This window comes from Mobula birostris, chromosome 8 (assembly GCF_030028105.1).
Source record: "Mobula birostris isolate sMobBir1 chromosome 8, sMobBir1.hap1, whole genome shotgun sequence".
Classification (NCBI taxonomy): Eukaryota; Metazoa; Chordata; class Chondrichthyes; order Myliobatiformes; family Myliobatidae; genus Mobula; species Mobula birostris.
This window is the reverse complement of record NC_092377.1, coordinates 37,837,402-37,861,501: the sequence shown is the minus strand read 5'-3', so window position 1 is coordinate 37,861,501 and position 24,100 is coordinate 37,837,402. Positions and strand designations below refer to the sequence as shown.

General features: G+C 40.1%; 1 long non-coding RNA gene across 1 annotated transcript; it reads left to right on the top strand.

Annotated features, from left to right (window-relative positions):
• Positions 1-711: 711 nt before the first annotated feature.
• LOC140202174 (uncharacterized) lies at positions 712-22,737 on the top strand. The gene is made up of 6 exons (XR_011887017.1): positions 712-913; positions 1,207-1,367; positions 9,789-10,095; positions 15,970-16,087; positions 18,118-18,239; positions 22,230-22,737. It is a non-coding gene; the product is annotated as an uncharacterized lncRNA (long non-coding RNA).
• Positions 22,738-24,100: the final 1,363 nt, after the last annotated feature.

Sequence of the window (24,100 nt, the reverse complement as noted above, 5' to 3'; positions counted from 1 at the left end):
TGAGATAAACTAAATCAGCTCCTTACTGCCCATTAGATTTCAGATGTTGTTCCTGTAATCATACCAGGTCCATCTTCCCTAGCTTGTGCAACTCAAATTCAATGCTAACCACTCCTGTCTGTATAGAGTCTGCATGTTCTCCCTGTGAATTTTTGGGTTTCCACTAGGTGTTCTGATTCTTCCCCACACCCAAAGGAATGCAGTTGGTCATTTATTTGGCTGCTGTAAGATATTCTTGGCGGGAGTCAGTGGTAGGAGAATCATGGAGGAGTTAGTGGGAAGATGAGAGAGAACAAGTTACAGAGAAATTCGTGGAGAAATGGGATTAATGGAATTGCTCTGGAAGGCAACTGTCATTCTATTTGCGTGCCCTCTTCTCATGAACTGAAGTATTTGCAGAAGGTCTGATTACTTCTTAAAAATAGAGTTAACATTTTATGATTATGAATGGCCCTGGAGAATAGAACTATCTTATGATTAAGTCTCTTTGGTTGAGATTTTAATGTGCTCAAAATGGAAGGATTTGGATTGAAGAATAAAAATGATCAGTTGTCGGCAGTTAAAAATGTTCAACATTTTAAAAACAAACACAGTCTTCCTCAAACCAATTGAAAAGCAGCTGTTGAACATCTGAAATCAAAACATAAATGAGTGGAAATAACTAGCAAGTCTGTTTAGTCCTGGCCAGCCACATCTCTCCAGCCTCTGGAGAACAGCACCCAGAAGGATGTAAGGACCTGAAAAGCCAAAATGTCATACTTTGCCCTTCTATTGATTACCAAAGCCACCAAAACTTCATTGCACAGTTGGTACTGACTAAACACCCTTATAAATAACAATGCAACATCAAGCCACAGTGTGTCTGACTCTGGAATAGCACGTTCCTAACCACATCAGTAAGTGAAGTTCAAAGGTAAGCAGCACACTGACAGTGTTTGCTTTCTTTTGCTAAGAAATATAGTTTGAGTAAAATGTACAAGTGCTTAATATTTAAATGGAAGTATTGCATTTTGGATGGGGGTCAAGAAGGCGTGTTTACATGGGCAATGACTGAAGCAGAAATGCCCATGTAAACATTATCAAGGAGTAATTTAAGTAATTACATGTGCCTGCTCTTCCAGTGCGACTAAGTTGCTGTTACAGGCTATGCATAATAACTTCCAGAGGGTTGGCACCATCCCATGAAACATCTATTTTTGTTTCCAGTACAAACAGAAATGATTCTTTCAGTACATGTGAAATGATTTGCTGGCATTCTTTGTTCCCTGTGGACATCAGTCCAAATACAAAGACCACTTCAGACTGGCAATCTCTCTAAATCCCTGTTTGGAATCAAAGTGATGAAAGGACAAGGCATTTTTGACAAGGTAGCGTGCACTATATCCTTACTAATTAATTTGCTGTAATTTTTGGGGGGAAAATCTATCATTACTATTCTCTTAAGAAAAGTCTCAAAATACAAACTCTATCATAAATCCACTACAGAAATGTGGACATTGTCTTTAAATCACTACCAATATGACTGATACACTGAGTGGATCTGTGTTATAAAAGGCAGCAAGTTCCCAACTTGATCTGTGTTCTGTGCTGAGTTAAGTCGGTAGACTCAATGGCCGGAGCAGTACAGACTGGTTAGCAGGGGATAAGAGCTAGAATTCTTAACTTTTCAATACATAGTAGTCCTGTACATCGTTGAGTAGATATTATCATACTTAAGCATGCCACCTTCCTCTATCAAGCGTATTACCAAAATTCACTGTTGTCAAAGCACGTGTAGAATATTGTCCCATATTAATAATGTCAAATATAATTTAATATAAATATAATAATTTATTTGACATATAAATAATGTCAAAGCACGTGTAGAATATTGTCCCATATTGTTCCTTAGAATTGTAAGAAATGACAGACATAGGAAGACCTACAGGATGTTGTTCAAAAGCCTGGGCAAAGTCATAAGTTGTAGAAAGGGCCACAAAAGAGGAAAGGGAATAGCTTCCTTGGTATTGGAGAGTAGGTGGAATCATGGAATTATTGGCTTGAACAGAAAATCAAATAATAATAATGGCAGCTGGATTAGTAAATGATTATAGTAACAGAGAAAGGTTGTGAATATAAGAAAGCCGTATTAAACATTTACATTCTGTCTGATGGACTAGGTTGTCTGATAATATCTCCCACCTGTCAATCTGAAAAGAATAATAAGCACCCCTTTTGTGTGTTAATTCAATTCCAATAAATTGTGTGCTGGAAAATGCATAAAATTTCTATTTTTTTTCTTCCTCCCAGTATATGGTAAGAAGGCACCATAAATTACTCTTTCTTCATATGCAGCATATTGAAATGAAATCATTTGAACAAGTATCAAGTAGTCTGCTAAGAATTATATTTTCCCTCAGTTCCTAATAGTTTCATATTCTGACAAGACTTTTCACTATATTCCGCAAGGACAGTGTTGACGTGAAATATGGATGTCACATGTTCAGGAGTTCCTTAGTTTGACTACCCATAAAATATTCAGTAGCAACAGAGAATATGACTAAATTATTTTAGAAGGGAAAATGTACTCTAGTGTAATAAAACAGAAGATGTATCAATCTATGCCACAAATATCCAACCGGAGGATTTTATTTGTTGCTAGGCCAGGACCCCCGATGTTTTTACATGTGGCAATAAACTTGTTTTAGCATATGACAACAATTGTCTATCACCTTGATATCTGAAATGACACCAGAGCATTTCTTCCTCAGACAAGCAAACAGAGGAATTTTACAAATGGTCACTCCATGTAATATTTAAAAAAAAAAAGACTTTTGATATAACTTCATGTAGAAGAGAGTCAACAGATTGTTGCCTTCTGAAGGAGATGCTTATTGAGACAATAGTCTTTTTAATTCTATTTGGAAAAGGCATTTTTAGATCAATGGTGCTATAGGTGGTGTAAAATAGAGAACTGAAATTTTAAAGATGAAACTGTTATGACATATTACCATCCATGTATGGGGTTGAATGGCTCCAGAGTAGAAATGGGCAGATATTATACAGCTTTACTAGCATACATCTGCACTTATTAAACTGAGTGGGCTGACAGAAAAAATTCTTAATTGAATATTAATTTAAACATTTCATATTTAAATATTCTAATGTCAAGCAGGCAGCAAAGGAGAAGTAGCTGAAGAAACTTTGTAAGTTAACAGACATATCTGAAGCATGCCATGAAGAGAAATATATACTCACCAAAAATTTAGAAATGATAACATTTTCACAGAGATCCTTCAAAATTATTGCCAAGGAGTTGCCTTCTGAAAATGAGCTGGACACATAGAGAACATAGACACATCTTTCACACTAGATAAAGTACAGAATAGAGGCATGATATGGGAAGAGAAAGGACAAACCACAATTTTTTTGTTTCTTTAAGAACTTCTCTCTGGATCATGCTACCAAAATGAGCTGTTATTAAATTTTTAACCTCAGCCAATATGTTTTTGAGAAGATGACTGAACTTGTTTGGTGGTTAAGGTACTCCTGCTATGAAGAAGTTTAAATATTGTGATTGATGGGAAATCTAGTGCTGGAAATGTATGTGGGTTGACATTTGCATGCACAAAGTAGGCTTGTGCTTCTTGATGATGGAAATCGTTTTTTCCCAATGAGGTTTCTCAGATTTGATACCATGAATTCTGTGCTTGTGGGATAAGACCATGCCAGGGTAACATGGCAATTTCAAGAGGCTTTGTGTGGAACTAAAAGTGAAGAAAAGACTAACATAGATGGTGAAAATGCACTTAAATTATTTTCAAATAACAATGATTTGATTCTTTTAAATGACTCAGTAATTAAGATGCAAAACCATATTCTGCAAAACGATGGCTGTATGTGAACTCGATAAGCTGTGCAAATGAACTCCATCTGAAGTAAATTGTAATGTGCATCTTTAAGTAATAAAATGATTGACTACATTCACAGAGCAGGTGGTGTACGCTCCAGGATACTATGGCCTATGTTCTTACTCCACATGCAAAGTAAACAGGTGCACTTTTCTTTCATTTCCCCTCATGTAAGTATAAAGATCCATTTGATTGAAGCATGACGAAACTTGCTTTGATCTGCAGTCACTTCCTAAGTTGTATTTTCCTCCTGCATTTTGGGTTCTATGTCAGCAACACAAACCCATAAATTTGCAACAACTGGTGATGGTCTCTCTGTTCTTTTATCTTTCCAGCCCCTTCATAATTTTCTGGCCTGTAACAGTCACTCAATTTCCATGAAATGTTAGTAATAACGTTATAGTCTTAATTTCAACTCGGTCTTGGAGCTGGGCGAGTTAGAGTGTCATGAGTAAGTGTGACTAGGGTTGTTATTTGGCAATCCTTGGGTGGAGAAATGGATCAAACAGCTCTGACAAGTAACTTGGTGATGTAATGTCCCCAGAGGGTGATAGGAAGGCATCAGATCTGGCAGGAGTAGTGTTCCCTAGGGGAACAGAGTAAAGGACTATTTTGCTTGGCCAAAATCTCAGCAAGTTTCCACCAACTGAACTGTTCAAAGGTTCATTTTATTACCAAAGTACGTACACAGAATACAGCTGAGAGTCATCTTCTCCAGACAACCATGAAAGTTTTTGAGAGAAAAAGACATCAACACCACCACCCCACATAAAAAAAGAAACAGAAACTCATATGTCCCAACCTTCCCATTCCAACCCCTCCTTCGCACAAAAACAGATAGCCCACCCGGAAAACAGTAGCTAGAACATCAAACCCCTAACCCACCAGCTCCTCCCACCTCAAAAGTAACAGCGACAATAACATCAAACCCCCAGAACCCCCACTCTGTTACACAAAAAATTAACAGATCGTCCACATGGAAAACAGTGACAAGAACATCAGATCCCAAATCCCCAACCCTTCCCTCACACAAAAACTAACGTATCGCCCACTTGGAAAATGGCAACAAGAAAGAAAAGAAAATACAGACACTGAAGGAGACCATGTTAAACTACAGTCCACACCAATAATCATATATCAAAATCTCAAACATCCTCTGTCAGCTTTGAGGAGAGTGAATGCACGAGCTCAGTCCTTCTGTGGGGAGCAACCACTGGCTTAAGGTGGCCTTCGCTGAAAGCTACCACCGACCCGGCCTCCTCCATATTTGCCTCAATGTTTCAATCTTACTTGGCACTTCGATCAGTGAGAAATTTGGAATCGATCATGGCACTGTGCCCTGTCTCCAGACTTCTGCTCAAGGCAGCTCATGCTCGTGGTCCTCTCCTGGAATTTTCTCAGAGATAACAGAGCACTAAATCACTCAATTGAACTCCAAACTGTAAGCCGGTCATCAACAGTTTCTGAAACACAATTATGATAAAAATAAGTAAAATACACAGAAAAAGTGAAATAATTTCAATAATAGAAGATGTCGCCCAATGCATCGTTGTTCCCTGGCACTATCTTGACTGGAAGTATAAAAGCTTGTTCATAATTTGTATCCTAGTGTCCAAGAAAATTCCAAATTCAATCATTAATCTATGGTTACGTTGCTAATTTCTAAAAAGATCAAGATTGTTTAATGTCATTTCCAGTACACAAGTGTAAAGGAGAACTAAATAATTTTTACTCTGGATCAGATGTAGCCCAAAACAAAACACAATAAAATAAAGAACACAGTAATAAAAACACAATAAATATAAATACATAAGACAGCTTATAGACATAGATTTGATTTTTTTGTACATAAAGTGACAGGAGATACAGGTGTGTCTGTACATAAGGTGGCTCTGACAGGAAATGATAAAGTAATGGGGGTGTGGAGAGCTGGCTTAGTGGGTGAAGGCATTGAGCAACCTTTTGCTTGGGGCCTAAGTGCTCCACTGTACAACTGGGTGTTGGACTTCCTAAATATTAGACCTCAGATAGTCAGGATGCACAACTGCCCCTCACACCCCATCATTCTCAACACGGGTGCTCCCCAGGGGATGTGTGCTGATCCCGTTGCTGCGCACACTGCTCAGCCATGAATGCATAGCCAAACACCCAAGCAATCACATTGTCAAGTTTGCCGATGTCAAGAAAGTGGTGGGGCTCATCACCAAGAATGATGAGGCAGCCTACAGTGAGGAGCTGGAAGAGCTCGAGGCCTGGCAACAAGCAAATAATCTCTTCCTCAATATTAGCAGGACTAAGGTTGTCTCTAACAATGGCACTGATGTACCCAAAGATTTGCATTCTGCAGAATCTTTCACAGTTGCACCATTCATTTTCTACCAATAATGAGTAATACAACTGTCTATTTCCCAAGCAGACTCAGACCATAGCATCAGGCCAAGCATATGGCCTAAAACCAAAACACAGCAATAACAAACTCCATTATTGTAGCTCTTTTAATGTGGCAAAAATCTTTTTAAGATACCTCATGGCAGTGGCAACAAATAATAAAAAAACACTGACTCACAGATACAGGTTTTATCTTGAGCTTGGGGAAATAATACAATTTAAAAGAGCAAGTTGGAAGGATAGGTGAGAGTGTTTGGGGAGGAACTCCAGAACAATATGACACAGTTGTCAATGACAGAGTGAGTAAATCTGAAGAAGGGTAGAATTGGAGGAGAACAGATTTCTTTGAGGGCCATAGGTTGTTGAAGGGTATGGCTGGTGCCTCTGAGGGTGCATGACCAAGCAATTTCCCTTCCACACATGGAGTAGATAAATGGTTTCGACCAATGTGAACTTGCTGGCCTCTCAGCGGGACGGGTGACCTACTGAGGGGTCAATCTTAAAAAAAGGATGTGAAACAGAAATGAGTCTTATATTTGTGGGAGTAGAATGAGGTACATTGGAGTGTTAATAATATGACATGGCATGCAACAAGTCATTCACCAATTAATAAGTAAAAACTCATCAGAAGGTTGTAGTAATGTTATTCAGGCGATGAGAAGTTGGAGTAGAGAGGATCGGAGTGCCTTTGCAAATCTGTTTAATTATTTAATTATTTTATATCTTAAATTTATTTTACTTCAAAACTATTTTATTTATTTGCTTGCTTGACAGGACCATTGGTATGTCTATATACCTTGAAAAAAATCACAGTGGTGTGAATTACAATGAATAGCGAAAAGGTTTGGTGCCAGTTTGTTCTAAGATGCTGGGCATTCAGGTTCTGCTCCAGACTTGAGAGACATTCTTGGTTCACAGGTTATTACAGTACTGGAAAAAGTGCTGTACGGGTCACTGTTGCTATTCTTGAGATGAGAAATTAAGCTGTCAGCTTCCTGAATTTCAGCAATCTCAGGACACTGTTTGAAGAAGAAAAAGTTCTAGTTTCCAAATAAGTGTTTCTTTATGAAGTCAATGCCATCAAAAAGATAAAAGGATGTCTGTTACAATCTGTTTGTGCATCGTTGGTGGAAATGAAATCTGTTGATTGTTAACAAATGAAAGGAAAAGTGATTGTCAGCAAGAGGTTACTCATCAATGTAACTTTTATTCCTGGAGAGAATATATCTGTTTTTCCTCTTTTGGGCATATTCTTGACTTCACATCTATTAAATTGATTTTATAGACAGTTGTGATCGGAATATTGTCTCCTTATTTTGATCCTGCATTACCAGCAGTTTGTGTCAAAGTGGAGGAGTTTTGCAAAGTAGAACTTTTCATGCAGCTAGATGGACCGGCTGCTTAATTCAAATGGTTGAGGTCAAAGTTATCGTGAAGATTGGCAGTTAGTAAGACTGACCAACGCTGCGCCTCACATGTATCTTAACAAATCAGCCTATCTGCAGACCTACTAATTTAGATAGATTTTTCCCAGTAATGTCTGTGATTGTTGATATATACCTCAGTGCTTTAGGCCTTCTGTGTCTGACTTGATAGACCATGATTCTGTTTAATACATTGCAAAGGAAGGAATTGACATAACTGAGACTTTAGCAATTATGAAATGATTGTATGTACACTAATATGGTTACTGCAGTCACTCAAATGGCTCGATCATGATTGCAGCAGCTTGCCTGTTATTGAAGTTTACTCTTTCTCATCATTCAAACGCTTTTTACTTTTTAAGCAAAAACCAAAATCATTTTGTAGAAAGGCACGAGCAAGAGAAAATCTGCAGGTGCCAGAAATCCAAGCAACACACACAGAATTCTGGAGGGACTCAGCAGGCCAGGCAGAATCTAGGTAAAAGAGTACATCAATATTTTAGGCCGTAACCCTTCAGTAGAACTGAAGAAAAGACTAGGAGTAGAGTTGAAGGATGAGGAGAGAAGATGGAGAAACACAAGGTGATTGGGGAAACTGGGAGGGGAAGGGGGTGAAGTAAAGAGCTGAGAAGTTGATTGGTGAAGGAGATACAGGGCTGGAGAAGAGGGAATCCAATAGGAGAGAACAGAAGGTCATGGAAGAAAGAAAAGGGGGAAGAACACCAAATGAGGCAATGGTCAGTCAAGGAGGTAAGGTGAGAGAGGGAAAAGGGTATGGGGACTGGTGAAAGAGAGGGGTGGGTGGAGCATTGCCAGAAGTTCACAGTGTAGCACATCTTCCACTTGCAAGGATAAGTGCTAGGAGGCAGTGGGGAGTGATGAATGGACAATGGAGTCATTTTGGGAGCGATCCCTGCAGAAAACAAAGTCAGTGGGGGGATGATGTGCTTGGTGATGGGATCCCATTGGAGGTGGCAGAAGTGGGGGAGAATTATGTACTGGACGCAGAGGCTGGTGGGGTGGTAGGTGAGGACAAGAGGAACTCTATCCCTGGTAGGGTGGCAGGAGGATGGGGTGAGAGCAGATGCATGTGAAATGGAAGAGATGCAATTGAGGGCAGTGTTGATGGTGGAAGCCGCTTTCTTTGAAGAAGGGGGACACCTCCTTTATTCTGGAATGAAAAGCCTCAGCCTGAGAGCAGATGCAGCAGAGATGGAGGAGTTGAGAGAAGGAGATGTTGTTTTTACAAGTAACAGAGTGGGAAGAAATGCCAAGGTAGTCCAGAGAGCTGCGAGGGTCTGTGGGTTTATAATAGACATCATTAGATAAGCTGTCTCCAGAGACAGATACTGAGATCAAGAAAGAGGAGGGAGGGGTTGGAAATAGACCAGGTAAATTTGAGGGCAAGATGGAAGATGGAGGCAGAGTGGAAAAAGTTAACAAGCTCCGCATGAGTGCAGGAAGTGGAACAAGTGCTGCATCTACCCCGACACCTCCTCCCTCACTACCATTCAGGGCCCCAAACAATCCTTCCAGGTGAGATGACACTTCGCCTTTGAATCTGTTGGGGTCATATACAATGTCTGGTGCTCTTGCTGTGGCCTCATGTAAAACGGTGAGATCCGATGTAGATTGGGAGACCACTTTGCTAAGCACCTACGCTCTGTCTGCCAGAAAAGCAGGATCTCCCAGTAACCACCCATTTTAATTCCACGTCCCATTCCAATTCCGATTACGTCTATCCATGGCCTTGTCTACTGTCACAAAGAGGCCATGCTCAGATTGGAGGAACAATACTTTGTATTCCATCTGGGTCACCTCCAATCTGATGACATGATCATTGATTTCTCAAACTTCCAGCAATGGTCCCCCCACCCTCTTCTCCACTAGTCCCCATACCCTTCTTCCTCTCTCACCTTATCCCTTTGCCTGCCCATTGCCTCCCTCTGTTGCTCTTCCCCCTTTTCTTTCTTCCATGGCCTCGCATTATATGTTCCAAAATCCAAAAAAAATTCCTAAACGCTGGCGGCCCGAAGCACTTCAGATAAGGGGTACTCAACCTGTAATATCTTGTTAACTATTATAGGTTATACAGTTACTCAGTCATACCGGTTCTGCAAGAAATGTTCTGCAGCATGCTACTACCCACACTGAACCCCCTTCAATTCAGCTACTGACACAACCGATCAACGGATAATGCAATAGCCACAGCTCTTCACACCGTCCTTGCACATCTGGAGAAGAGGGATGCTTATGTGAGAATGCTGTTCTTAGACTACAGTTCAGCGTTCAACATAATTCCCTCCAGGCTCAACAAGAAGCTCAGAGACCTCTGCCTTCACCTTGCCTTGAGTAGCTGGATCCTGGACTTCCTGTCAGATCGCCAGCAGGTGGTAAGTATGGGCTCTCCCACCTTCGTCCCTCTGACCCTCAACACAGGTGCCCTTCAGGGCTGTGTCCTAAGCCCCCTCTTTTACTCTCTGTGTACTCACCATTGCACCCACAGCTCCAATTTGTTAATTAAATTTGCTGATGACACTACACTGATTGGCCTAATCTCAAACAATAACAAGACAGCCTACAGAGAAGAAGTCATCACCCGGACACAGTGGTGTAAAAAAATATCCTCTCTCTCAATGTCACAAAAACAAGGGAGCTGGTGGAGACAGGCTAACCTCTATTGACATCAATGGATCTGGGGTTGAGAGGGTGAACAGCTTTAAGTTCCTTGGCATACACATCACCAAGGATCTCATGTGGTTTGTACATACTGGCTCTGCGGTGAAAAAAGCACAACAGCGCCTCTTTCACCTCAGACATTTGAAGAAGTTTGGTATGGGCTCCCAAATTCAAAGAACTTTCTACTGGGGCACAATTGAGAGCATTCTGACTGGCTGCATCACTGCCTAGTATGCGAAGTGTACCTCCCTTAATTGCAGGACTCTGCAGAGAGTGGTGTGGACAGCCCAGCGCATCTGTAGATATGAACTTCCCATTATTCAAGACATTTACAAAGACAAGTAAAAAAAGGCCCAAAGGATCATTGGGGACCCAAGCCACCCCAACCATAAACTGTTCCAGCTGCTTCCCATCTGGGAAGCGGTACTGCAGCATAAGAGCCAGGACCAACAGGCTCCAGGACAGCTTCTGCCACCAGGCCATCAGACTGACTAATTCATGCTAACACAACTGTATTTCTATGTTATATTGTAGTACAAGCTATTTATTATAAATTACTATAAATTGCGCATTGCACATTTAGACAGAGACATAATGTAAAGATTTTTACTCCTCAGGTATATGAAGGATGTAAGTAATACAGTCAATTCAATTCAATTCAACTCAGTCAATATTTCAGCCCTAGTGGTCAATGTTGAATTGTACTCCTTTGTGCCTCTTGGCCTAGCTCCAGTTTTTAATCAGTGGAGAGCATCTGGATAAAAGTCATGAAAGAAAAAAAATCTATCTTAATAAAGGTTTTCTCTGAAATCTCTGTGATTATGACTGTCAGTCCCACAATGGCTTCACCTGCCACCTCAGAATGCAAAGAACTGGAATGGAAGCCAGTCATCTGCAATCCCAACAGCCTGTGCAAAAGATAAGATTGTGTTCTTGTGCGCTAACATTGAGGACTCCAAGTCTACAAATTCCACACTTAGGAAAACATAGTTACTTCCTGTTTGTTTGCTTATTTCTTTTGTTGGAAGTTGCCATTTCACATCAATATGCAATGTTCAACAGCACAAGTAAAGCTACAGATTCACAATTTGTTTTTTGTTTGTGCGTGGGATGGTGGTTGGTGTTTTCCTTTGAGGAATTCCATGGTTTTCTTTGCTTTGTGGCTGTCTGTGGGGAAGAAAAATCTCAGGGTTGTATACTGCATACATACTTTGATAATAAATGTATTTTTGAATCTTTGAATCTGGTAAATGGCAAAATTGCATTCACATCCACATGACATGCCAAAGCTCTGCAGGGCAAAGGAATATAAGGAAGTAAAATTCCCTACACTGACTCAAACCCTTTATATCTTTCCTTTGTTGCTGACCTCTCAAATTCCCATTCTGCATTTTCTGTGTCAAATTAATAAGATGACAATTCACTCATTGAATTATTCTCCTCTTCAGCCAGGCATTATTGAAGAATCATGGGGAACATTTCTGTTGACTAGCTGCCATTCCTCTGAGCAATGGCTGACAAACAACATGTTGACTTCTTTAGAAGTGGAAGCATGAAATTAGTTAGTGCCAGTAGTTTCAGTTGATGTGTGCTACGTGTTGAACGTGGGGAAATGAATGCGATTCACAACAGTATGTAATTCACAAAGTATCATCAAATCCACAAGAAAAGTATATATTAAAACAAAATATTCACATGTAACACCTGGGCAAGCAGATGCAGAAGCCAATGCAGCATTATTTAAGTGCTATTTCAATGAATATTTGTATGTTTTTTTTATTGTCATATGTAACAAGATACAGTGGAAAGTTTTTGTTTAGCTTGCCATCCAGACAGATCATGTCATACACAGTTACATTGAGGAACTCAAAAGAAAACATAATAGCACATAGTAACACACATAAAAGTTGCTGGTGAAGGCAGCAGGCCAGGCAGCATCTCTAGGAAGAGGTACAGTCGACGTTTCAGGCCGAGACCCTTCGTCAGGACTAACTGAAGGAAGAGTGAGTAAGGGATTTGAAAGTGGGAGGGGGAGGGGGAGATCTAAAATGATAGGAGAAGACAGGAGGGGGAGGGATGGAGCCAAGAGCTGGACAGGTGATAGGCAAAAGGGATACCAGAGGATCATGGGACAGGAGGTCCGGGAAGAAAGATGGGGGCAGGGGGAAACGTGTGGCCACTGGGAGATCCTGCTTTCTCTGGCGGACAGAGCGTAGGTGTTCAGCAAAGCGGTCTCCCAGTCTGCGTCGGGTCTCGCCAATATATAAAAGGCCACATCGGGATCTCCCAGTGGCCACACATTTTAATTCCACATCCCATTCCCATTCTGACATGTCTATCCACGGCCTCCTCTACTGTAAAGATGAAGCCACACTCAGGTTGGAGGAACAACACCTTATATTCCGTCTGGGGAGCTGCCAACCTGATGGCATGAACATCGACTTCTCTAAATTCCGCTAATGCCCCACCTCCCCCTCGTACCCCATCTGTTACTTATTTTTATACACACATTCTTTCTCTCACTCTCCTTTTTCTCCCTCTGTCCCTATGACTATACCCCTTGCCCATCCTCTGGGTCTTCCCCCCCCCCCGTCTTTCTTCCTAGACCTCCTGTCCCATGATCCTCTCATATCCCTTTTGCCTATCACCTGTCCAGCTCTTGGCTCCATCCCTCCCCCTCCTGTCTTCTCCTACCATTTTGGATCTCCCCCTCCCCCTCCTACTTTCAAATCCCTTACTCACTCTTCCTTCAGTTAGTCCTGATGAAGGGTCTCGGCCTGAAACGTCGACTGTACCTCTTCCTAGAGATGCTGTCTGGCCTGCTGTGTTCACCAGCAACTTTTATGTGTGTTGCTTGAATTTCCTGCATCTGCAGAATTCCTGTTGTTATAGAGCACATAGTGCTACTGTTGGAGAGAAAGTACAGTGCAGGTAGAAAATTTCTGGCACATATTGTTTATCCATAGTTGTCCTCTGGCATTTTCAGAATAACTACTGTGATAGTGAGGAACAAAGCATGTAGAGGGTGCAATAATAGGAAGTCATATGTGACTTGCCTGAAGGATTGGTAATTGCAGGTTTTGTCACGATAAGCAATAACCCATTTCTTCTAAAATATCAGGTGTTATTTGCAATTACCATGCTGTTGCATAATCACTGACAAACAATTGACAATCAGCCTTATGAATGTTGAGATACTTGAAGCAATTATTGTTGGAAATATCTGTAAAATTGAAAGCAGTGCTGGTAAATCTGGAGCATTGTTCCAGTTATATAGTGGGCTTAAAGTGACAATGAAATCCCAAGCAAAATCTGTTGAAAAGAATGGAAATGAGGGCAGATTATTGACCTGATTATGAGGTTTGCAATGCATATACTAATAAATCCAACGATGGATCGAGAACCACATACTCAGATTTGTCACTGACACAAATAGATGTCCCTAAAAGCAGTATAGCTGAAAACACAAAAATCACTATGCTATTAAAAGAATGGACAAAACTAAAGCAAATGGATTTCAATAAAGCCAACTATGAGATCATCCACCTTGATACCTTGATGTTAAGAAGTATTTTCCAAATAATGAAAGAGTTAGAAGCAACAGGTCTTCAAAGAGTTTTGGACTCTTTGGATGGGATTAGAATAAAATTTCCAAAGGCTAATTAAATAAAAACGACAAACAATATTGATGAGCTTAACCTCAGTTAGAAGTCATGTTCCATATGTCAAAAAGTGAATTGTTCATCCACAACTGGAATATTGTGTTTAATCTGCACTCCTCTCTTCGGAAAATATACATGTGCTGAAGTAGCACAAACATACCAAAATAACAATGGTTAAATTAAAATGAAGGAGTACACAAACTATGGTTTAAAATTTAAAAGATTAAGAGCCAATGTGATCTACATATTCAAGATATGGAGTTGTCCTTTGTAGGATAGATGGGGAGAGACTATTTGCAGCTGTTCAGCATATCCAGAACAAAACTTAAAATGTGGTCAAAGAGAATATGAATTGTAAGGTTTGGAATTCACTCCTGCAAATAGGAGTTGTTGCTGGATGAAGTGTTAAAAGTAAAAATGGTTGATATCTACTAAATAAAAAAATTCAGTAATATGGGGAAAAGGTTATATGGTATATTGTTAGGTTACAGATCAGCCATGATCTTAGTGTCTGACACAAGAGGCTCAAAAAACAAGGTAACTATGTCTATGTGAGGTCAACTCAGTTTAAACAACAAATTTTACACCCAAGAAGACATTCACGTAAAATAAAAACAGAGACATTATTCACAAAGCTACGTGGACCTAGAATGTACCAGAAATCCCAACAACTTTGAAAGTTGGAAGGTATTTCTGGATGGAGAGTGACTCCCTGATGAAACGTTTTCACAAAGTCCTTCACTGGAATGTATTTTGGAAATAAATCACTATTTTAAAGCTATTTGGGTGGTTTTGCAACATTAAAGACACTATATAGATACAAATTGCTCTTTTTTTGTTAAATGTTGAGTGCCTATCCTAGTTCTCAGACACACCAGTGACTTTATGAAGATCAATGAAGCAAGTTTGCAGCCAATAAGGCAAACCATTTTTGAACAGGCACTGAAAAAGCTTAATGTTTCACAAGCACTCTAAAAAGCTTCAAGAACATTGGGTGTGGATTGAGCCTTAGGCTCCTGAACGTAATCACATGCACTACAAACATCTGATGGATCTCAGAATGCGGGTGTTAGCTCTCACAAGCAGAGAGACAGCAGCACAGCATCCCTCCTGCTTTAAGATTACCACCCTCTCACTTTATTTTTCTGGGAGCCATAGCTATGCTTGCTTGGCATATCAGGAACTTATGTGCACTGTTGGACCATGACTGCACCAAGAACGCTGACATTTCACAGTGAACTGTGTTGGATCTCGACCCAAAAAAAATCGACTCCTTTTGCCTCCACAGAGTTCTTCCAGCAGCTTGTTTTTTTTTCTCTCTCTCGTTTTGTATTTCATCTCTGTTTGGCTGACCAGTAACAAAACTACATACATCAAAACTGAATAGATTTACTACTGAATGTGCAGCTTGTGAGTTCTTGTAGAATTGTACCCTACCAATCAAATAGTATTGGTTTTTCAATGGAATGTATCTATATACCATTAGAAATATGAAAGGGCTACTGATTAGAAGTGGATAGGGGCTGAGATAATCTTACTTGGGAAAGTACATTTCTCACATCATTTATTGTGAAAAGTCGGGAACTGCTATCAGCAAAGCAGAATGTGTGTACTTAGTGTTTATGGCACTTGGCTCTTGCTCTTGTCCTTGGGCTTATGATTGGAGCAATTTAGGAGCAGAGAGGTGAGGGAGTTCACCACCACAAGTACACAACACATTCATTACTGATACCAATCTCTCCTGCAAACCAAATAAAATATCTTCAGAACAGTGATCATAAGGGTCACCTTTCTTCATATGAAAAACTATAAAATCTTATCTGCAAATAAATGCATAAAAATTACCCCCCCCCTTGTTTTTACCCTTCAGATTGCCTACTTTGTCAAAGGTCATAAGTTACAAATGCTACATTTTCTTTGACACAGGCCTGATCTACATGCAGAAGCTAAGCATCATAGTTCTGTGTTCACTTCCCACAACAGCATCAGACATTTTCAGCAGGGCTCAAAGCTTTGTTAAAAGAGTCTGCAGAAGATCCTTGAAGTAAGTTTCATTGCAAATCTTTGCAGCCATCTTGCCTTCAGTCAGACCAGAGTCTGTTAGTAATGCTGAGGTGAAAATTGGTGAGTGTGGCCTTGTTCTTGAATTGCTTAGAGTTATGTATCTCAGTGAATGACTCAGCAATCTTCCTGCTGCCACTCTTGTAGTTCATGAAGTTAGTTGCTACTCAGTTCAAATGTTCAGCAGCTGGAGACTGCCTATTTGTATCCCTTAAATTGCTTGTTAAAGACATCCACCCTACCATCCCATAAGACCTTAAGATATAGGAGCAGAAATAGGCCATTTGGCCCATTGAGTCTGCTCTGCCATTTCATCATGGCCGATCCTATTTTCCTCTCAGCCCCAGTCTCCTGCCTCCCCCCTGTAACCCTTCATGCCCTGACCAATGAAGAATCTATCAATCTCTACCTTAAATATACATAAAGACTTGGCCTCCACAGTTGCCTGTGGCAGCGAGTTCCACAGATTTACCACTAAATAAATTCTTCCTCATCTCCATTCTAAAAGAATGCCCCTTTAATTTGAGGCTCTGTCCTCTGGTCTTAGACTCCCCCACCATAGGAAAGATCTTCTCCACATCCACTCTTTCAAGGCCTTTCACCATTTGATAGACTATTGACACTTTTCAAAGATGTGTGTAGTGGTGAACATTCTGTAATCAACAACACCGCTGGTCACTTCATACATCGAAAGTAACTCATTCCTTTGAAATTTTTTGGCATTACCTTGATTGTTGCTAAACGAATGCCTCCTCTTTCCTTTTACATCCCTAAATAGAAGACCTAGAATATCGAATGTGAGATGTTTTGGCACATAGGATGGATGAGTGTTTGTGGTGTAACATTTCAAACTCAGGCTATTTTTGGAATGTAATGGACAGCCAGCCAATAGGAACTGACATTTGCACTAGCCACCCACAGTTTGGGGGAGTTTAGCTTCTGGCAAAATTTTCATTCCCTAAGTATTGCTAGCTTTAAGGAAGTGGTAACAGAGCTGTTAGTAAACAATAATACAACTGGACAAAGTCAACAGGATTTATGAAAGGAAAATCATGTTTGACAAATCTGTTAGCTTATTTTGAAAATATAACTAGCAAACGTTAACAGGGGTGAACCATTTGGACTTTCAGAAAGCCTTTAATAAAGTACCTCAAAATTAAGCAGAATAAAGTGCATGTTATTAGTGATACTATCTTGGCGTCAGTTAACGATTGGCTAATGACAAAAAGAGAGAGTACGCTTGTGTTGCCTAAAAGATGGGTGCTGGAGCCCCAGAAGCTAACAATCCATATCAGTATTTTGGATCAGGAGATCAATATACCCAAGTGTGCTGATGGTACTAAACTGGGTGGCAGGGTGGGTTATGAAGGCATGTAGAGTGGTTTCAGGATGCCATACATAGCTAGACTTTAAGTGAAGGGGTAAAGACATGATAAGTAGAGCGGTCTAGAAAAATATCTGAGTTCATTCACATTGTCAGAAAATGTAAAAAGGTGTTTTTTTTTAATGGTGAGGGATTGAAAGATTTGGAGTTCAGAGGGAGGTGGGTATCCTTGTACATGAATGACTAGAAGTTAATATGCAGTTGCAGCAATTTGGAAAGCTAAAGCAATAAACCAGGTTTTATTGCAAAAATCTTATATCCTCACACAAGGAAGGGTAAATGTGTGATAGATGAAAGGTAATGCACAGTCATCAGACGATTCCTGGGATAGTTGGTTTATTTCAAGCAGAGTGAGCCAAAACTTTCTTATGTTTAGAAGAAATGATTGAAGTTAAAAATGTCTTAACTGGGATTGAAAGAGTGGATGTGGAATTGATGTTTCCCCTGGCTGGGGTGTCTAGAACCACACTCTCAAAACAAGAGGTTAGCCAAAGAAGAGATCATATCGCCCAAGTGTTAGTGAATTTTTGGAATTCTCCACCCAACAGAACTGTAGAGGCTTTGTCACTGTTTATATTCAAGATGAAGGCTGTTCAACCTGAAATGTTGAAGTGTTTTTCTTTTCACAGATGCTGCATGACCTGCTGAGTGTTCCCGGGATTTTCAGTTTTAATTCAAGATGAAAGTTGACTGAGTTTAGCTGCTAATGGAATCAAGGTCAACAGAGTTTGAGCAGGAAAGTACAACCAAAGTAAATAATCAGCCATGATTTTGTTAAAGTATCCCCACCCCAATGATACTTCTTTTGAACACCTGATCAATGCACTTCCCTGTCCCCTTTCTAATGGCCACTTCCCTTCTACTTGACACTCATTTGTCATCCTCAGTTCTGAGGTATATACATGAGGCTGAGAGGCACTAAAGTGCTCTGACTTCTTGGAGAATCAAGGAATTCATAGATTTATATGTTAGGAGGCTAAGTAAACCCAGATTTATTTGCAATCAATGTAGTACATTGAGAATGACATTAGCAGGCTCCCATGATCAGGAACCAAATAAATGATAGGGCCATCTGTCCCTCTTGATGTACAGTATGTTTGTTGAGCAATAGCACTGGCTATTGTGAATAAAGTTCTGAGGTCTTTTACATCCAGTTCTACATTTCGACAGCTTGTCAGTGCTTAACCAAACTTATGGATATTTGACTGAGCTGTCTAAATAGTTGCTGTATTACCGTCCTTCTCCCTCACCCCATATCCCAACTACAGATGATTGCAATCCAATGCATTTCTTACTATCTGTAAAAACTTTACTGAAGTCCAAATTTATGCAAGAAAGTATGCTGATCGGGACAGGTGTTTCTGAACTGGGAGCAAATATTAACCTTTGATTCAATTTCCTCTGTTCAAAAGACTATCATTTCAAAACTGTTGTCTGCCGTCTGTATTTTGTAATCGTTCCTTTACCCACATTTATGGAAAGGTTCCAACATTTGCACAATGGAAAGCTCAATGTTAATGAGCAAAGATTGTGGGAAAGTATATGGTGAGTTGCCCTGCTGACCTGCATGTTAACGCTACATTAAGCGCATTCTTTCATATCAGTGAAGCAATCTCTGACATGATAGTAAACAAAACAGACGTGGGGTCAGGTTAAAAATGACACATTTTGATTCAAGTGCAGGTGTAGCCACTCAACAAAAGCGAACTTCAAAACCCATCTGAGACTTTCAATAGTTTTGATCAGATCCTTTATAAAACTATTGGTATCTAACATGATTGATTAAATGTCAAGGAGTTTTAGAAAACACTTCTTCCCATTTCTGGATCAAAGGTGAACCCTTGATAACAAATTAAAAAATGGTGACCTTATTTTTGCCATGTCATTTCTAAGTTTTAGCATAGAGGAGGTGATTTATGATTATTTGCGGGATAAACCTTCATTATCATTACATTAGCAAAGTTGCAAAGCAGATGTTCCCTAACTGCCCCAAACTAAATGACTACTACCAATGACAATTGGGATGACACCTAGCACCGTAGCACCTTTAGGCTAGGGTGTGGGTTAAATCAGCTCTTGAGTACTACCCAATAACCCTGCTGCCTACGATGTACGGGTATAGATTTCATCGTATTGGGCTCAGAGTAAATCCAAGACCTTTGACTGCTAACTCAATGGCTGGCAGTTATTCCAGAGCAAATTGACTAGATTATCTAAGACTTAAGCAATGTAGACGTCAATGGCAAGATCAACCTCTAACCAACTTTAAGGTCATGATGAGCCTCTTTCCTTAACTATTGAATTTCTTCTGATGAAGGTTTATCCATACAACAATGAATAATGAATTCCAGGAAAGTGACAAAGTGACAACTAAGCTATGGTGATATGTATCCAGTTTATTAAAGTGTGTTGCTGAGATGTGACTTTAGTCTTATTTCATGGAATTCCTTCATCAGGGTGAATTCCCAATAATATAACAAATAAAGGCACTAGCAGAAGCTACTGACGTCAGATTTATTTTTCATTCTACACCAAGTTATACTAATTTAGCTTCACCAGGTTAGGAAGGAGTAGAATATAACATTCTGTTTTTTCCCTGGTTCTTCACTGGCTTCAGCTGGAAAGCCATCAAATAAGTAAACTTTCCAGTTTAATTGCATCATGGTTGACAATATCCATTTTGGCTCTCACAAAACCCTTCCAAAATCAGAGCAAGATACTATATTTCTCTTTGTCAGATTGCTAAACTATGATTGTTAACAAGTTGGGGCAGTGGGGAGATGATGTGTTGGGGAGTAATGCATAAACTATGTGAGTGGACAGGGATAAATAATTGTGCTGGCTGGTGGTGTAGTGGAATCAGACTTCAAGGCGAATGGTCCCGAGTTCAAATCCAGCCAGCTCCTTGCATGTTTTCCGTCTGTGCTGGGTTGAGTGTCAAGCTAGAAACTCGGCCTTGTAAAGTCAAAATGCTACAGATACGACAAAAGTGTTGCCTGATGCGGCAAAAGGAACAACAATGGATAACAGCATCCCTGGCCATCTTCTTTCAGGATAGGTGTGAAGAAGTGTGTTGATATTCCATAACCCATCTATAACCCATCCCTATATTATATTAAATGTCCTCCAATGAACAATTGTAGAACCACAGATGTATCCAATACACCAGAGTGTCCATGGTCATCCAGAAAAATCCTCCCGCCGATATCCTTATGTATTGACTTGCATCATTCTGCTGTTGACTCACGTCCTGACGAAGCATCTCGGCCTGAAGAGTCAAATGTACCTCTTCCTAGAGATGTTGCCTGGCCTGCTGTGTTCACCAGTAACTTTTATTCCAGCATCTGCAGATTTTCTTGTGTTGACCCACATTAACTCCTGTCTTGATAATGTTTTGATTTAAAAGTATTCTGCACTGTTTTCAAATCCTGTCGCCTGACTCATACAAAATCAGTACTCTTCTCCAGGCCCACAATCCTCTATTCTCATAGAAATTATAGAATCGCAAACAGCTAAAAAGGCCCTTTGGCCACCCAAGTTTATGACAACCATTAAGCATCCACTTACACTATTCTTATTTTGTTCTCCCCATATTCATTCATTCATTCATTTATTGAGATCTAGTGCAGAATTGGGCCTTCTGGCCCTTTGAGCCAAACTGCCCAGCAAGCCTCCAATTTATCCTAGCCTAATCTCAGGACCATTTACAATGGCGAATTAACTTACCAACCAGTACATCTTTGGACTGTGGGAGGAAACCAGAGCACCCAGCAGAAACCCAGGTAGTCACAGGGAGAAGGTACAAACTTCTTACAGACAGCGGCAGGAAATGAACCTGGGTCACCTGTACTGTAAGGCATTGTGTTAAACACTGCATTACTGTGCCACATCAATGTTCCCATCGTCGTTCCTGGATTCTATCATAAACATAGTGGTAAATTACATTGGTCTATTAACATACCAAGTCAGAGGTCTTTGAGATGTGTAAGGAACCTTGAGCATGCAGAAGAATCTGCCCAGTCACAGAGAGAATGTGCAAACTCCACACAAACAAAAAAAAAGGTCAGGATTGAATCCAGGTCACAGAAGTTCAGTTAGCTGTACTGCTGTATCCTTGGAATCAGACAATGTTATAGAAGTTAACTTGATGTTTAGTGGTGATGGAGTGATAATAGAGTCAGAAAATCAACTTGTGAGCAATCAAAGTCCAATCTGCTTCAATGAGAGGAGGATGTGAATCTTAAAAAGGCAGAGAATTTTGTTGAGGCTTTAGTATAATCTTTGCAGCAAAGGTGATGACCTGTAAGTTATTTTTGGCTTGAAGCTATCTGATAGAAGGTCACTGGACTTGGAAAGCCTTGCCAAGTGTTCCAATACTACTAGATTTTCATTCTACAAGGTCTCTGAAGTGAAAGCAGTGTGACAAAGGAATTTTCCCAAGAGTGTGCACAGTTACACGATATTTCCAAGGGTCACATGCATGAGTGTGAAGGAACCTGCTTAGTTTGTCATTGTACCCTGACCCCTTAACATAGTGTTACATTTTTGTAACTTACTGCGTTACTTAGTGCTAAGATTCAGGATTGCATTTTCCCATTGATGGCTTGGAGATCAGGATGTTCGAGGTGGCTACTCACAGAGATGGTTGGAGGTCTTGGGTTCTTCCACCAATTAAGAAAGGTCTCATCTAAAGAGTAAATAAAAAAGATGATCCATTATGCACCTCTGTCTATTTATTTAGAGATACGGCGTGAAACAAATCCTTTCGGCCAAGCAATCTACGCAGCCCAGCAATGCATCCATTTAACTCTAGCCTAATCACAGGACCATTTCCAATGACCAATTAACCTTCTCACCGGCACAGTGGGAGGAAACTGGAGCACCTGGAGAAAACCCATATCATACAAGGAGAACGTACAAACTCCTTACAGATGGTGCCAGAATTGAATTCGAAATTCCGATGTCTTACTAACTATGACACTATTGTGGCACCCACTTTTTCTGAAGCAACATCCCAAATTGTTGTTATTAAGAACAGCAATTGTAAATTACCTGATGGACAGAATAGTCTCCTTTTCCATCATTATGTCAAGATAAGCTCATAAACTATGTTTCCATTTGCACAATGCTGTAGTATGTGCAAATGGAATGTGTGTGAATGTGCCTTTAAGAACTTAATATGTCGAGTGGTATGACCTTGATATACTCTATTGTTCTGAGCACTGTTGTACGATTTTGAGAATTACTTCAATAAAGGATGTTTTGTTGTTAGTTCAGTCTAATCTGTATGATAGTACATACAACAACACTAAAGAAACCCACAGACATTACAGATGTTTTGCTGAATTTCTAGGTTAATGTCTTTGGCCTCACTTTATTTTAGGATCTTCACTGAAAAAGTGAAAAACACATAAGATGATGAAAACCTGTCCAATACTGCCTTTACTTTGCAAATTAAGAAGCTTATGAAGTGTTTGAGTGTGTTTATAAATGCTTTTTTTTTGTTTTTTCCTTTCCCTCCGTCAATTACTGCAAAGTCTCTCGGAACAGTTTTGTATAAACAGCACCACGAGGCTTCCTTCCACTCCTCATGCGACCTCATTAATCAGCTGGGATGGTTGAAAAAGAATAACCATAAACATGTAGTCAAAAGGTCAGAAGCAGGGCGTTGCGGAGCTCACTAGTCAGATGTTTTACTAGTCAGTGCCTGCACTGCTGGCATGGATCCCAGAGAATTTGTCTTCACTGGGATCAGAAAAATCGCTTGCAAGGCTATTAACCACATTCCATCCTCAGTTACCCTCAATATTCTTAGTGTTCAGTTAAGTTATACTGTAAATATTTGAATATAATCCTGATACAATAAATTTTATGGAACTGTATAATGCAGGCAAAACATATTGAGTGTCAATATCCCCCTTTGCATTGTCAGTAACATTACCGCTCATAAGTTAGTTGGTTTACTTTAATTTGGTTCCCCAGTATTCATCTTCCATTCCTGGAGTTATTGACTCATGTCAAAATGTGATTCCAAGGGCAGCAAACAACCCTCGGTACCCTATGTATGGATTCACCTTAGACTATTGTGCAAACTCATTCCTATGCCCAATTGTATGTACTGCAAATGGAGTCACTGGTGAGCATCAAGAATACCCAAGCAGCTCTTTCCCTCAACAGTCAAGGGTGGCCAGTAAAGAAAACATGGAGAAACTTAGCATGGATCAAGATCAAATCCTCCTGGCTTTATTCTCCAGTGACTGTTGTTGCCAGATTCTCAGATGGTGATGAGGAGGCATGCAATAGTGAGGTGGATGAGCTGGTTGAGTGAATTGATTGTGGATTTCAGTAAGGGGGAGTCAAGAGAACACACATTAGACCTTAGCGAGAGGTCAGCAGTGGGAAAGGTGAGCAGCTTCAAGTTCCTGGGTATCAATATCTCAGAGGATCTATCCTGGGCCTACCATATTGATGCAATTATGAAGAAGGCAATATATCATTAGGAGTTTGAGGAAATTTGGTATGTTACAAAAGACTCCGGTAAATTTCTGCAAATGTACCGTGGAGAACATTCTGATTGGTTGCATCACTATCTGGTGTGGAGACTCCAAAGCA